The sequence below is a fragment of the Camellia sinensis genome, chromosome 12 (genome assembly GCF_055761805.1).
Source record: "Camellia sinensis isolate YWXY chromosome 12, ASM5576180v1, whole genome shotgun sequence".
NCBI lineage: Eukaryota > Viridiplantae > Streptophyta > Magnoliopsida > Ericales > Theaceae > Camellia > Camellia sinensis.
The window spans coordinates 45,462,886-45,477,392 of record NC_138972.1 but is presented as its reverse complement, the minus strand read 5'-3'; the positions used below and the strand labels follow the sequence as shown (position 1 = coordinate 45,477,392).

General features: G+C 38.0%; 1 non-coding gene across 1 annotated transcript in view; it reads right to left on the bottom strand.

The window, feature by feature from the left end:
- LOC114256945 (uncharacterized) overlaps positions 1–12,616 on the bottom strand; it is a 46,381-nt gene extending 33,765 nt beyond the window's left edge. Inside the window, exon 1 of the transcript XR_014346262.1 lies at positions 12,537–12,616. This is a non-coding gene — a transcript (uncharacterized LOC114256945). The remainder of the gene's footprint in view (positions 1–12,536) is intronic.
- Between the last annotated feature and the right edge of the window lie 1,891 nt (positions 12,617–14,507).

Below are 14,507 nucleotides of genomic sequence, written 5' to 3'. Positions count from 1 at the left end.
AAATTTAAATACAAGATTACATATCAACAAACAAGTCCGGATATTTCTCTCGGACTTCCAACTCACGTTCCCAAGTGGCTTCTTCCACTCCGTGATGTTTCCACAAGACTTTCACCAAAGGAATGGTCTTACCACGCAGGACCTGATCCCGCCTATCCAAGACCCGAACCGGTCTCTCCTCATACGAGGCATCCTCATCTACCTCTAAATTAGTCCAATCCAACACATGTGATGGACCTGGTTCATACTTCCGAAGCATACTCACATGAAACACATCATGCACTCCGGACAACTGCGGCGGTAAGGCTAACCGATAAGCAACCTCACCTATCCTCTCAAGGATCTCAAAAGGACCAATAAACCGAGGGGACAACTTCCCACTCTTCCCAAACCTCATCAGGCCTCGCCTAGGTGATATCTTCAGAAAGACATGATCACCTACCTCAAACGCCAAAGGCCTCCTCCTACGGTCGGCATAACTCTTTTGTCGACTCTGGGCTGTAACAAGCCTCCTACGGATAAGCTCAACTTTCTCCGTCGTCTCCCTAACCAACTCCAGACCCAACAAAGGTGCATCACCCACCTCGGCCCAACACACTGGAGACCTACACGGTCGGCCATACAAGGCCTCAAACGGTGCCATACCGACGCTAGACTGAAAACTCTTGTTGTAGGCAAACTCTACCAATGGCAAGTGCCTCTCCCACGTCCCACTGAAATCCAGGACACAACCCCGAAGCATATCCTCGAGGATCTGAATAGTACGCTCGGACTGCCCGTCCGTCTGAGGATGATAAGCCGTACTAAAGGTCAACTTAGTGCCCAAGGCACTCTGCAAACTCTGCCACAACCTAGCAGTAAAACGAGGATCTCTATCTGAGACAATCGTCACTGGGACCCCGTGCAATCTCACTACGTCCCGAATATACAAATCGGCAAGATGATCTACCGAATCTCTCACGCGTATAGGAATAAAGTGCGCCGACTTAGTCAACCGGTCTACAACCACCCAAATAGCATCACTACCCCGCTGAGTCCTCGGAAGACCTACAACGAAGTCCATAGTGACATGCTCCCACTTCCACTCGGCAATAGGCAAGGGTTGCAACAAACCCGCTGGCCTCTGATGCTCGGCCTTCACTTGCTGGCAAGTAAGGCACTTCGATACGAAAACAGCCACATCTCTCTTCATACCCCGCCACCAAAACTGGCGACCCAAATCCTGATACATCTTAGTACCTCCCGGATGCACCGCAAGGCGCGAATGGTGAAACTCTCGGAGTACTTCCTCACGGCAAGCCTCCGGTACAAACAAACGGTCTCGGTATCTCACACTCAGGTCGGGATACACCGTCAAACCCTTCTCAACTTTCCCACTGGAGATCTTCTCTCGGAGGGATTCTACCTCAAGGTCACCTCTATGTGCCTCTAACACTCTAATCATAAGTGTAGGCTGCGCAACAACAGAAAACAAGGCCGCAGCCTCGACAGATTCGCCCAGTAGCAAATCAAACTCGCCAAGTGCTCCCAACATCACCCATTCCCGGATGGCTATACAAGCTACATCACTAATGGTCTTCCTACTAAGGGCATCGACCACAACATTGGCCTTTCCCGGATGATAATGCAACTCAAAATCATAATCCTCGATGAACTCCATCCACCTCCTCTGCCTCAGATTCAAGTCTCTCTGTGTAAACAGATACTTCAAACTCTTATGATCCGAGAATACCTCGAACCTCTCACCATAAAGGTAGTGCCTCCAGATTTTCAAGGCAAAGATCACAGCTGCTAACTCTAGGTCATGTGTGGGGTAATTCTTCTCGTGTATTTTCAACTGACGTGAGCCATAAGCTACCACTTTCCCCTCTTGCATCAACACACAACCTAAACCCTCTCGTGAGGCATCACAATAAACCGCATAACCCAACCCTCTCTCCGGAATAATCAACACCGGAGCGGTGGTCAATCTAACTTTCAACTCTTGGAACGACTTTTCACAAGTCTCACTCCACACAAACTTGACTCCCTTCCGAGTCAGCCTAGTCAACGGTGACGCTAACCTGGAGAAATCCTTCACAAACCGACGGTAATACCCAGCTAATCCCAGAAAACTGCGGATCTCAAATACACTCTTAGGCTGTGCCCAATCTTGCACTGCCTCAATCTTGGATGTATCAACAGACACCCCTTCCCCGGATACCACATGGCCTAAGAACTTGACTTCCCCCAGCCAGAACTCACACTTCCCAAACTTGGCATACAGCCTATGGGCTCTAAGTAACTCAAGCACCACTCTCAAGTGTTCCTCGTGCTCCTCCTTAGATGACGAATAGATAAGGATATCGTCCACAAAAACAACCACAAATCGGTCTAAGAACTCCCGGAAAATCCGGTTCATCAAGTCCATAAAGACTGCCGGTGCATTGGTAAGTCCGAATGGCATCACTAGAAACTCATAATGGCCATACCGCGTACGGAATGCCGTCTTAGGAATATCTTCCTCCCTGACCCTCAACTGATGGTAACCCGATCTCAAGTCTATTAGAGAAACAACGGGAACCCTTCAACTGGTCAAATAAATCATCTATACGGGGCATAGGGTACTTATTCTTAACCGTAGCCCGATTCAACTTCCGGTAGTCTATACACAATCTCAAGGCACCATCTTTCTTTTTAACAAAAAGTGCCGGTGCTCCCCACGGTGAAACACTAGGGCGAACAAAGCCCTTATCAAGCAATTCCTGGAGCTGAACTTTCAACTCAACCAACTCTGCTGGAGCAAAACGGTAAGGTGCCATAGAAATCGGTGCCGTACCAGGCACTAAATCAATAGAGAACTCTATCTCTCGGTGAGGTGGAAAACTAACAAGATCTTCGGGAAAGACATCCGAATACTCACAAACCACCCTCGGTAACACAACCTGGGTCTCACCACTCTCACCACTCTCAAAACTGGCAAGTAGACTACTAAGCTCACTTCGCCCTCGCGAATCATACCCCGGTGGCAAAACACTACCAACCCGGTCTCCCAAGAAATGGAACCACTCTCCGCTCAAGGTACATAACGTGACCCTCTGGCGGTAGCAATCAATAACAGCCCGGTATGACGATAACCAGTCCATACCCAAAATAACATCAAAACCCTTCATGGGCATGACAACAAACGGAAAAGGAAGCCTATAATCGGCGACCTCTATATCACATCCTCTAACACCCTGTTTCAGGATCAACTCACCACCCAAAGGCGATACCACACAAATAGGAGATGTTAACTGTGCTAACTCCAATTCCAAAACAGATGCAAATGCAGCAGATACAAAAGAATGAGATGCACCCGTGTCTATCAACACATTAGCAACTGAGTTGCAAAACAGAAAAGTACCTCTCACTACTGATGGAGCCGGTACTAAATCCTGCGCGGTAACAGCATACACGCGCCCCGTAGGCCCCTGGTCTACCTGCTCACCTCTCGGAGCAAAAGACTGCTGCACAGACTGGGATGACGAAGCTCCCGGATTGGCCCTCGAGGCCTGCACAGACTGAGCTGGCTGAAAACCCTGCGTCTGCCTAGAACCAGACGCTCCCGAAGTGGCACTCAACTGTGGGCAAAACCTCTTCATGTGCCCAGGTTGTCCACACTGATAACAAATCAAGAGCTGCCCCCTGCCCAAACTCTGACTCGGCGGTCTAGCTGAAGAAGAAGCAGCTTTCTGACCCCCACCCTTCTGCGGGCAAACAGATACCTTGTGACCCAACTGGCCACACTTGTAACAAGTGAATTCCCCATGACTGCCTCTCCCCGAGCCTACACTCGGCACTGGAAAGGTCGATCTAGAGACTGCACCCTGAGACTGCTGAGGGTTATAACCCTTCTGTCTCGTGCCATCACTCTGACTATCCTGGCTCCTCTTGGAGCCTCTCTGACCCTCATCCTCCTCCTGCATCATAAGCTCCATATGAGCTGCGGCGTCCACTAGGTGTCTATATTCTCGAATATAAGACCCACCAATTCTCAACTTGAGGCCCCGCCTCAACTTCCGCTCAAACTCATAGCAACGGCGTTCCTCAGACGCCACCAGTTCAGGTGCAAACCTAGACAGACTGGTAAAAGTAGCCTCAAACTCGGCCACTAACAAGCCCTGCTGATTAAGCCGGCTAAACTGATCCCTCAGCTTCTCCCTAGCTGCTGCTGATAAAAACCTCTCCTGAAAAGCATTCACAAACGCCTCCCAAGTACCACCAACACGAGCTTTCTCGTACTTCCACCATTGACCCGCATCTCCCTTCAGTTGAAAGGATGCCAAGGTCACTTTCAGTGCTCCGTCCTCGATGCCAAGCATCTCAAACGTCTTCGTTGTCTGTTCGAGCCATTCATCTGCCTTAAGCGGCTCTTTAGGATCCCCGATAAACTCGTCCGGATTACACCGAAAGAACTCCCTCTTCAAGAAGGAAGGCCCTGTCTCAGCTGCCTGATTCCCAGCTCTAAGAATACCCAAAGCTCCTGCTATCTCTCTGGCCAAGGCACCCATAGCCTGCTGACCCACTGGCTCGGCCACATTTGCCTGCCCAACTCCCTCCTGCACTGCCGGAATCTCACCCTGTAACGGTACTTCCTGCCTCGCAGGTCTACCACGCCTAGCACCTCTTCCTCGTCCTGACATCCTAATAAAGGCAACACAGAACGTTAGCACATTCATAGGTGTGCCGAAACTAATCACTCACGTCCTAATGCATGGACAACTGTAATTCACTCCACATAAGCACATAAACACATAAGCACTTACGAATTTCATTTCCGGATAATGATAGTCCCGAGGCGTTACTAGAGTTCCGGTTAGAAACAGCGTTGATCAAGTGCTTTTCCAACAAGACTCCCAGAAACTCAAGGATCCAATCAACATCCTAGAAATTAAATCCCATACCCACATAGTCACATAAGCATGTTAGCATTTAAGCACATAGCATATGATACTACATCTAAGTCTCTATCAAGCGAGACAAACCCATTGTGATCCTAATCACTTCCCATGTACCCAAAGTATTCGAACCCGGTACGCTCTGATACCAAGTTGTAACGCCCTCAAAATAATAACAATAAACCCATCAGGTAAGACATGCATTTACATTTAAACTAACTGCATTCCTTTCATTCATTAGAATTCCAAGACATAAGTATTACATGTTAACCTCATAACAAAATGCCCTACGGGCTTACAGCTTTCCAAGTTAACACTTGGTTACAACAAAGAGTTCTAACTCGTTTACACATTAAGCCCTTGGCTTGAAATTACATGTAATACATCAACAGTAAAACGACAAAACTATGTCCGCCACTAGCCTCCCAGCTATGTCCTTGGAGGTGGCATGCTTCCTGCACCTGAAAATGATATTCCCATATAGGGTGAGCCACAGCCCAGTAGAAATACACTAAACCAACCATGGACAATGACTAAAACATTAGCAATTGATAGTTGGTCAACACTGATTCAATCACATAAATTACATATTTATGTCAACGACTTACAAGTCCCAATTACTTTTCATTTTCCCTTTTTCAACAGATAAGCATGCTAGCTCTATCATCATTTCCACAGGTATGTATAAAAACTATATCTCACATTCAGATAAGCATAAAAGCTATATCCACATTCTCAACAGATATGTATATCAACAATATCCACAGATAAGCATACAAGCTGTATCCACACTCTACAACAGATATGTATATCAACAATATCCACAGATAAGCATACAAGCTGTATCCACACTTCACTTCACAAAGATAAGCATATGAGCTCTATCTTCACTTCTCTAGACAAGCATATGAGCTCTGTCTACGGAGTACATCCCCTATCTCCTCCAAATACCTATCCGGTTTAGAGGTCCATCCCCTATCTTCCCCTAAACCGCGGAGTACATCCCCTATCTCCTCCTCTACACATAACGTATATAAACACATTGGTTCTATATACAATCACACAATACAAACAATTAATGTATTCTAGCAACTGTCAAGTTCCATAACACATTCCATTGATTAGTTTCAGTTTGCCTAATCAACATACATTGTCTACAACAATCTCGACTATCCTCCACCGATAGCCCCAAGCAGTTATTTCTAAAACAGAAATTAAATGCGCAAATGGATATTCAATCAACATTTCATTTCCTCATTTCTCACCAATTATTTATCCCAATTAATTAAACAATGTAATTAGGCCATTTTCCATAATTACCATTTCAACCCTTAGGTCCCATTTTCATCAATGATTCAACAATCATTTCATTTTCTTCATGCCAAACATGCATCTAGGTTTATTATGAATGAAACCCCAACCTTTGTAAAATTACACAAAAGCCCCAAACTTTCACAAAATTACCCAACCAAGCCCAACATCTCAAAATACCAAAATTTAAAGACAAAACCCATAGAGAGGAGTAGGTTATCCCTACCTCAAATTCGGAGTCCCAAAGGAGAAAACGACAAAACCCAACGTGCTCCAAAACCCGAGATTTTCAGATTAAAATGAAGCCCTCGACGATCAACAACTTTTTTGTAAAGGCCAAAGGTGAGTAAATCACTCCTACTAGATCAAAACCTAGAGAGAAGGTAGAGTCTAGAGTGAGAGGCTCAACAATGGTGATTTTGGAAAAGTAAGAGAGAGAAGATAAAGTGAAAAAGTGATTTGAAGAGTCACAAATTCGGGACTTTAACCCAGGTCTCCGCTCGAGCGTGAAACACCCCGCTCGAGCGTACACTCACAGACTTCCGCTCGAGTGGCCAACCTCCCGCTCGAGCGCAGAATGCACTCGCCCAGCACTTTTGCAGAACCAGACCTCCGCTCGAGCTCCCAACCCTACGCTCGAGCTCACAACACTGCACAACAAGATACTGGATGGATGTATCCCCCGCTCGAGCGCCAACACCTCCGCTCGAGCGGACAGGCCAAAAAAAATCTGGGCAACTAGTTTTGGTTTCTAAACTCAACCAACCTGAAACCAACCCGCCCAACACATCCTATAACTCAAATACAAAGTAAGAAAGGATGTAAACAAGATAATAAACAACTACCAACATCCACGGACACATGTCCGGATCACTGTACAACAAGGGTAAACCCGGGATCGCTATAATTTTTATGTCTATTCTATTAGAAGAAATTTATAAGTGCTTATCATGCCAACCTTTTGCAGGTATTTACGGCAGAATATTCTTTAATATGTAAAATTTCTGATTACAAAAAGCGATGTGTAAGCTTCATGGACGGCATAACAAATGGGATTTGGAATTGGCCTATCTGGTCATGGTTGCTACCGGCTCATCACCGAGGTTTGGTTGCCTTTTCTAGCACACACACACACACACACACACACACACACATATATATATGTGTGTGTGTGTAGATAAAAAAACACTATGGTTTATTTTTACTTGTATAAGTTTCTTTCAGAGGACTGTGCTTGCTATGCTAAAAAATGGGATTGGCTTGTTTCCAGATGTGGGCTCTGCATATATAGCAGCACAAACTCCAGGAAAAGGATTAGTTGGTATGCTTTATGTCATTTAAAAAGTTCAGTTGGGTTCTATGGAGGGAATTTTTTTATGATGTTATGTTTTCTTTTGTTCGCACATTGAAGCTTTTTGGTATCAACTTTAAGTTCATTTAATTTAATGTTTAAATTCATCATTGAGGGGCATGATGCTCAATATTTTTTTTAGCGAAAGTAAGGTGAAAATGTGATAAAATCTGTGATGGGTCTTTTATCATCATCATCAAGGCAGTGACCATTGTGAAGTGTATTAATGAATGAAGAGGGAGATTGTTTATTTGAGTCTGAAATTATCTCTAGTATAAAAACAAAAACAATATTAATGAATGAAGAGGGAGATTGTTTATTTGAGAAGTGTTCCATTATGAAATGTATGAGGTTTGGTTCTCTTCAAAAAGGACTAGTTAGAGATCATCGAGGAGTATTTCCTCTCTAACTTTTCTTAAAAAGAAGTGATCGTATTATATTCTCATCCAAAAAAAAAAAAATAGAAAGGAAAAATATAAAATAAGTCTAATAAAAAGTAACAAGGAACAAATTTATTATTGTGTTTCTCACGAAAACACAAATTACAAGAGCACTAATCACAATTATTGTAAGAAAAAGCATGTAATAAATTCTAATGTACAGACAAACGCACACTAAAAAAAGAGTAGAAGGGGTTACACGTACCCTCTGCTCACACAAATCTTGATGATACCAAGAGAACAAATAGAAGAAAAATACGAGGAGAGACATCAAAACAAATTGGCACTTAGGAATTAATACAAATTTAGTAGTGAAATTTTGTTGGTGTACTTTTTCTTTATTTATGGGATGAGTGACCAGAGATTTTGTAGTAAGTCTGGAGAATAGCCAAGACAAATAGACAAGTTGTAGCGACCAAAGCAATAGCTGTCCATGGTCCGCTAAAATATTCGTTAATAAATTCCGCCATCCAAGTCTTGGCGGTGTTGTTATAGTGATCCTGAATCCTCTGCATGACATTCTTGTATGGTTCAATCCTAGATCCAACAGTGGTAATCTCTTTGAAAACATTAGCCACTTCTTGATCACTGCCAAGATTGTTGAATAGTATATGCTTTGACCGCAACTCTTTCACATCATCCTGGTTGTCAATCAGTGATTTCATGAAATCAATGTAAGAGCTAATGACACAGTCCTCATATCTAGTGCTTGAAACCATTTCATAAGCAAGCATGTTTGAGTAAAATAGTTTGGTCGCTCGAGAAACTATGAAAGGATGAAGTTCAAGATGTCCATAGAAGCAACGAGATTTGAACTCAATAGCCTCAAGAGATAAAGAACTGTTAGGCATAAAGTATATCCCTTTTGCTTTGAGCTCAGTAACTGAACGAAATGAGTGAACATATTCCATTAGATTGTCCTTAGGTTTGGAATATTTTTCTTTCTTGACAAAAGGTAAGTACCGAATGTAATCCTTATGGCGCTGTTTACATGGGAATTTGTTGAGGTTGAGATTGAGATACTTTGTCCGCACCAATTGAAGAAGATGAAAAGATTCCCTATCAGTTTCATTAACATTAACTTTCTCCTTATCCTGAATATGTCTAATGTCTTTAGAAATCAAAAAATTCACTAACTTGTTGATGGATTCCATCCCCTCATCTTCTTTGAAATTTAAGCTCATTAGCAACTCAAGAACTTGAAATGGGAGTTGATTCTCAACCAAGTAAAATATATCTTGAATTGTTGAAAACCAAAGAAAAATGCCTAGATGATTTCTAACATCATCATATTTTGATTTTTGACAGGCAAGAGAAAGAGACAGGAAGTCATCAATTATAGGTAGAATGAAACAACCATCCAAGAGCATCATTTTTGCAAATTGCTCACGATTGTATTCATCGATTGAACGTTTAACATAGTAGCTTCTAGCATCATTAACAACCTTTTCAAGAATCATGCTGTAGACCTCATCCATGCTCTTGCCGCTATCTTGTAGAAACAGTGTTGCTACCATAGGCTTGATGTTCTCTACAAGCTGGAGATCCTCTTTGCCATGGTGGTATGGACCTATAGAAACCCTTTTTGGATCAAACATTCCCTTGTTATTTTCATGGTTTCTCATCATCGGTGGAACTCTTGGTATTCGAGGTGTGAACAACTCTTCTACCTTGACGATCATTTCACTTTCCATGATTTCCGGATTCCCCTCTCTATTACTGGTCTTCGTTGTACTATTATTATTATTACATTGCTCTATTATTAAATAGAAAAGATAGGGATTATGTAAAAAATTTTATGAAAATGATCATAAAATATTTATGATTATTAGATTATTTTGATTAGTGTGTGGTATTTTATTTTAAGTGTAATTTAAGGGTCATAAATCTTTCATGATTATTTTCATGAAATTTTTTTATGATACCTAACATTGCTGATTATTAAATGACTCAAGTCTATCAAGTACTCGAGATTATTACTAATTATTCTAAGGTTTTTTTTTATTATTATTTTCAATAAATGAAAAGTAATTATAAGTATGGGGAATTTTATTTACACTCAAAAAATCATTAAGTACTCTCAATTTCTAAGTACACCTTATTTAATTATTTAAAATTTTATTTTGCTCTCATTACACCCTATTATTTTATCCAAATTACCCTCAAGGTAAACCCAAATAATAAATAATAATAAGCAAACTAAAAAAGCCAAATTATTTCAAAAACTTTTCAATACAGAAAATAATTCTCAAATACAGAAAGAAGAAAAGAAAAGAAAAAAAACCAAACTTATATGTACATAAGCATTATAAATATAGAGAAAATCAAACTTTTACATAAGTATTATAAAACTTTTCAATACTGAAAAAAAAAAAAAAAAAAAAAAAAAAAAAAAAAAAAAAACAACTTTTACCTTATCAACTATCCACAAGAATGCTCTTGGAAAAGTAAAAACCAAACTTATAAACACATAAACATCAAGCACTAACAAGAAAGAGTAGTTCTCAAATAATATACTATTTAAATTACAAAATAAGAACAACTCCAATAATATGTTATTGTTAATCTAACTACTGTGCCCTTTAATTTTTGTCAAAAAAACGATATAGAAAATAATTGATAGTGCTCTACAAAAATTGTGAAATCCCTTTATATGAACTTACCTCCTTTTTTATAGGCTGCTTCAAAAATTTATTTTGATTATTACTTTTATCCATTATTTGATTTTGTTTAAACTTCTAGGGTTTAGGGTTTCAAAATAATTATAAAAAAAATGAAGTTGATGATGATGATGAGTTTTGGTGGGGTGGATTGAAGTTTTGGAGGGAAGAAGAAGAAAAAGAAGAAAAACAAATAACTTTGATCTCTTGGGGAAAAAGATACAGAGATTTTAATAGAAAAAACTGATTAGGGTGTACCATTAGGGAAAAAAATTATTTTAGGATTTAATATGTGTTGTCCTTACTAATAAATTCATATTAAGATATAATAGAAATTAAATTTTCTAAATTAAATTGGGCATACTGAGACATATTTTGAATTCAAATAGAATCCCCCAATAAGTATGAAAAATATTACATCATCAAACACTATTAGTCCATAATAGTTAAAAAAGTCAACAAAGTTAGTCTAACAACTAATTACCAATCTCACTAAGTTCAAACCCAACAATCACTCTCTTACTACTTACATGCAACTCCCACAATGCGGTGAAATAAACTCCCACAAAGGGTTTTACACAATCACCAAGCCAAATGTCTTGGTTATTCTAAGGTCATGTTTCATTGTCCAAATTATATATACAAGTTCAAGGATCATATGTAATACTTAGGAATATAAAATATAATATAATATATTTAAGATATGAGATAAATTATAAATTGGGTGAAATACCAATAAATTTCAAAATGTAATCTTATGAACGGTTTAATCCTTAATTTTTTCTTATGAACCCAAATGTTTCATTAAAGTGAAAATTATACAAAAGAGTAGTCATTTACACATTTAGGTTTAATTTTTTAGAGATAAAAGTAGGTTTCTCCAAATGTGAAATTACACATTAGGCAATTCGCACTGTAAATGTTTTGAATTTTTCCTCCTTCTAGAATAAATTCCACATTACGAATAAAAACGTAACACTCCAATAATATAACACTCCAATGTAATACAATAAAAAACTCATTAACGTACTTTTTGCAAATATAGCAACGTAACACTCTAATGTAATACAAAAAAATTCTTAGTATATTTTTTCCAAATGTAACACTCTAATCAATATAATCCTAAACGTAACACTCTAATGTAACACAAAAAAATACGAAAAAACTCTTTAGTGTACTTTTCCTAAACGTAACACTTATAGTTTGAAATTATACATTTGCTCAAATCTTACTAAGAAATTTTTGTACACTTTGAAATGGTTTGAAGAATCTCACATCCTTTTGAAATGTTTTGAAGAATTTCACATCCTTTTTTCAGAGTGTTACGTTTGAAAAAAAGTATACTAAAAAATTTTTTTGATGTATTATATTGAAGTGTTGCACTAAATAGTTTTTTTTTTTTTTTTAGTGTTATATTACATGTTACATTTGAAAAATATATATTAAGAAGTCTTTTTAAGAGTGTTATATTTGAGTGTTTACATTAGAGTGTTATAATTTGAAATTATAAATTTACTCAAAACTTATTAAAGAATTTTTATATATTTTTTTTGAAATATTTTCTAAATAAAAAAAAATCATATAAAAATTCATTCCAAATTCCAATAACATACCGATACCAATAAGTATCATACCAATAAAATAAAAAAGGGTACCTAATCCTGTACAATATTATCAACTTTGGTAATGACCCATCATCATTCTATACGGTTCGTTCAAAAAACAAAAATCATCCCGTATGGTTGGCAAATCATGCAACCCAACTACTACCAAATAATCAAAGTTAAAAAAGATAAAATAAAATAACTAACCATAGGCAACAAGGAGAGAGAGAGAGTGAGAGGAAAATAGTTACGTGGAGAGAGAAGGCCGAGAGAGTCGTGTTGCTGAAGACCGTTGGTGAAGTCGATGGAATCCACCACAGAGAGCAGTGACTTTCTTTTATAAAAAAAAAAAAAAAAAAAAAACAAAGATAATAAAAAGGAAAATGTTTGAGGGCCACAATTTTTGTGATCATAATGACTCAAAAGTGTCAAAACGACATCGTTTTGACATGTTTTACACCAAAAACAACGCCGTTTTATAATAAAAATATGGAGGGAGAGAGACGAGACCTGATAGAAAATGGTGGGTGCGGAATCACGCCCCGTGATCGGTGAGGGCCACATCTTGTAAGTTGTATGTGCATAACTTCATTATGAAGTAATAAAAGTCTTGTCAAAAAAAAAATTAAATATTAAATATTAAAAAAAATTATAATTTCAAATTTTTATTTATATATTTTAAAATATCTTTTCATATTATTTTAGAAAACACGTGATTGTCCGATTGCCCAAATAAAAAAATAGGTGTAAATAAAATTGAACATTATGAGTTCGTTAAAGTAAGGGAGCTTTTTTTTTTTTTTTTGATAAATTTTCTTTTTAAGAGTTTTATTTCATCCAATTTATATTATTTTTTGACTATTTCATTAGGTCCTATTTGAGGTAAGAAGATCAAAACACACTCAATCTCTCCTATCCCCTATTAATGTTGATATTTAATGTTGATTGTCATTATATTTTGGTAGTTCCTATACATCAAGATATTGACTATCATTATATTCATATTAATTTGAAATGAATTTTGTCATTGTGTTGTCAATTACATGATGCGAATATTCACATTAATTTGAAATGAATTTTCGTCATTGTATTGTTAATTACATGATATGAATATTCATACTAAAATATACGAATGTAAACATTCACATCACTATGTTAGATTAGAGAGAATGTTCACATGTTGTGAATGTTCACATCACTACATGGTTTGAATAAGAATATGTTGTCAATTAAAAATATAATGAACGTTGTTTTAATGTGTTGTCAATTAAAAATATATTCACATTATATAATAATATAAAATAATAACATCAATATTATTTAATTTGTATATGAAATTTCCTATGCCTTAGTCATTGCTCTTCTCTCTCCTCCCCCAGTATTAAATATCAACATTAATATTAAATATAAGGATATAAGAGTCTAAGAAAATAATGTAAATCAAGAAAAAAGATTTTATAGAATAAAAGTATAAATACATGAGACTAAGTGGGTTAAAAAATTCTTTCATGAACTTCTTGGGTTAGAACACTTCTAAATGGGATTTATCAATAAAAAAACCGTTAAAATAATTTCTTGTCCTATCAAATCTAATTGCTTTAATTAATAATTATTGATTTAAATGTTTCACAACACAAAGTAAAAAGAAGTTGTTATCGATAATTAGAGATAGTAGCTAAGGTGGTTGTTAGTTGCGAGTAGGGGTGTTCACGGGTGGGTTTGGCTCGGGTTTACCCTTAACCCGTCCGCCGAACCGACACATTCGGGTTACAGAATCAGCTATCTGTCATCGACCGAACTACTATTTGAAATCGACCGAATAAAAGAGATCAGTTTGGCGGTCAGTTCGGATGATTTTGAATATCTAACAAAAATATTAAAAAAAAATATGAAAAATGAAATAAAATTTCAAAACAACAAATTTAAAATTGTATATATCTATATAACAATGGAAGGGTTAGTTTGAATCCGAGGACTGAAAATATATATGTGTCAAAATTTGGACCTTTAGATTGCTTCAATCGAAGGGCTGAAAATGTCTTACTCAATCCAAGGGCAGAGATCAATTACAATCAAGATCTAATGGATCAAAATGTCTCTCACCTCAGCTCAAGATAATGTGGCTGGAAATCTCTCTCACGTGCTCCTCTCTGCTCAAAATCTCTCTCTGTTTCAATTTTCAAATTTTGAACACACAACCTTCCCTCCCTCTCTCTCTCCCT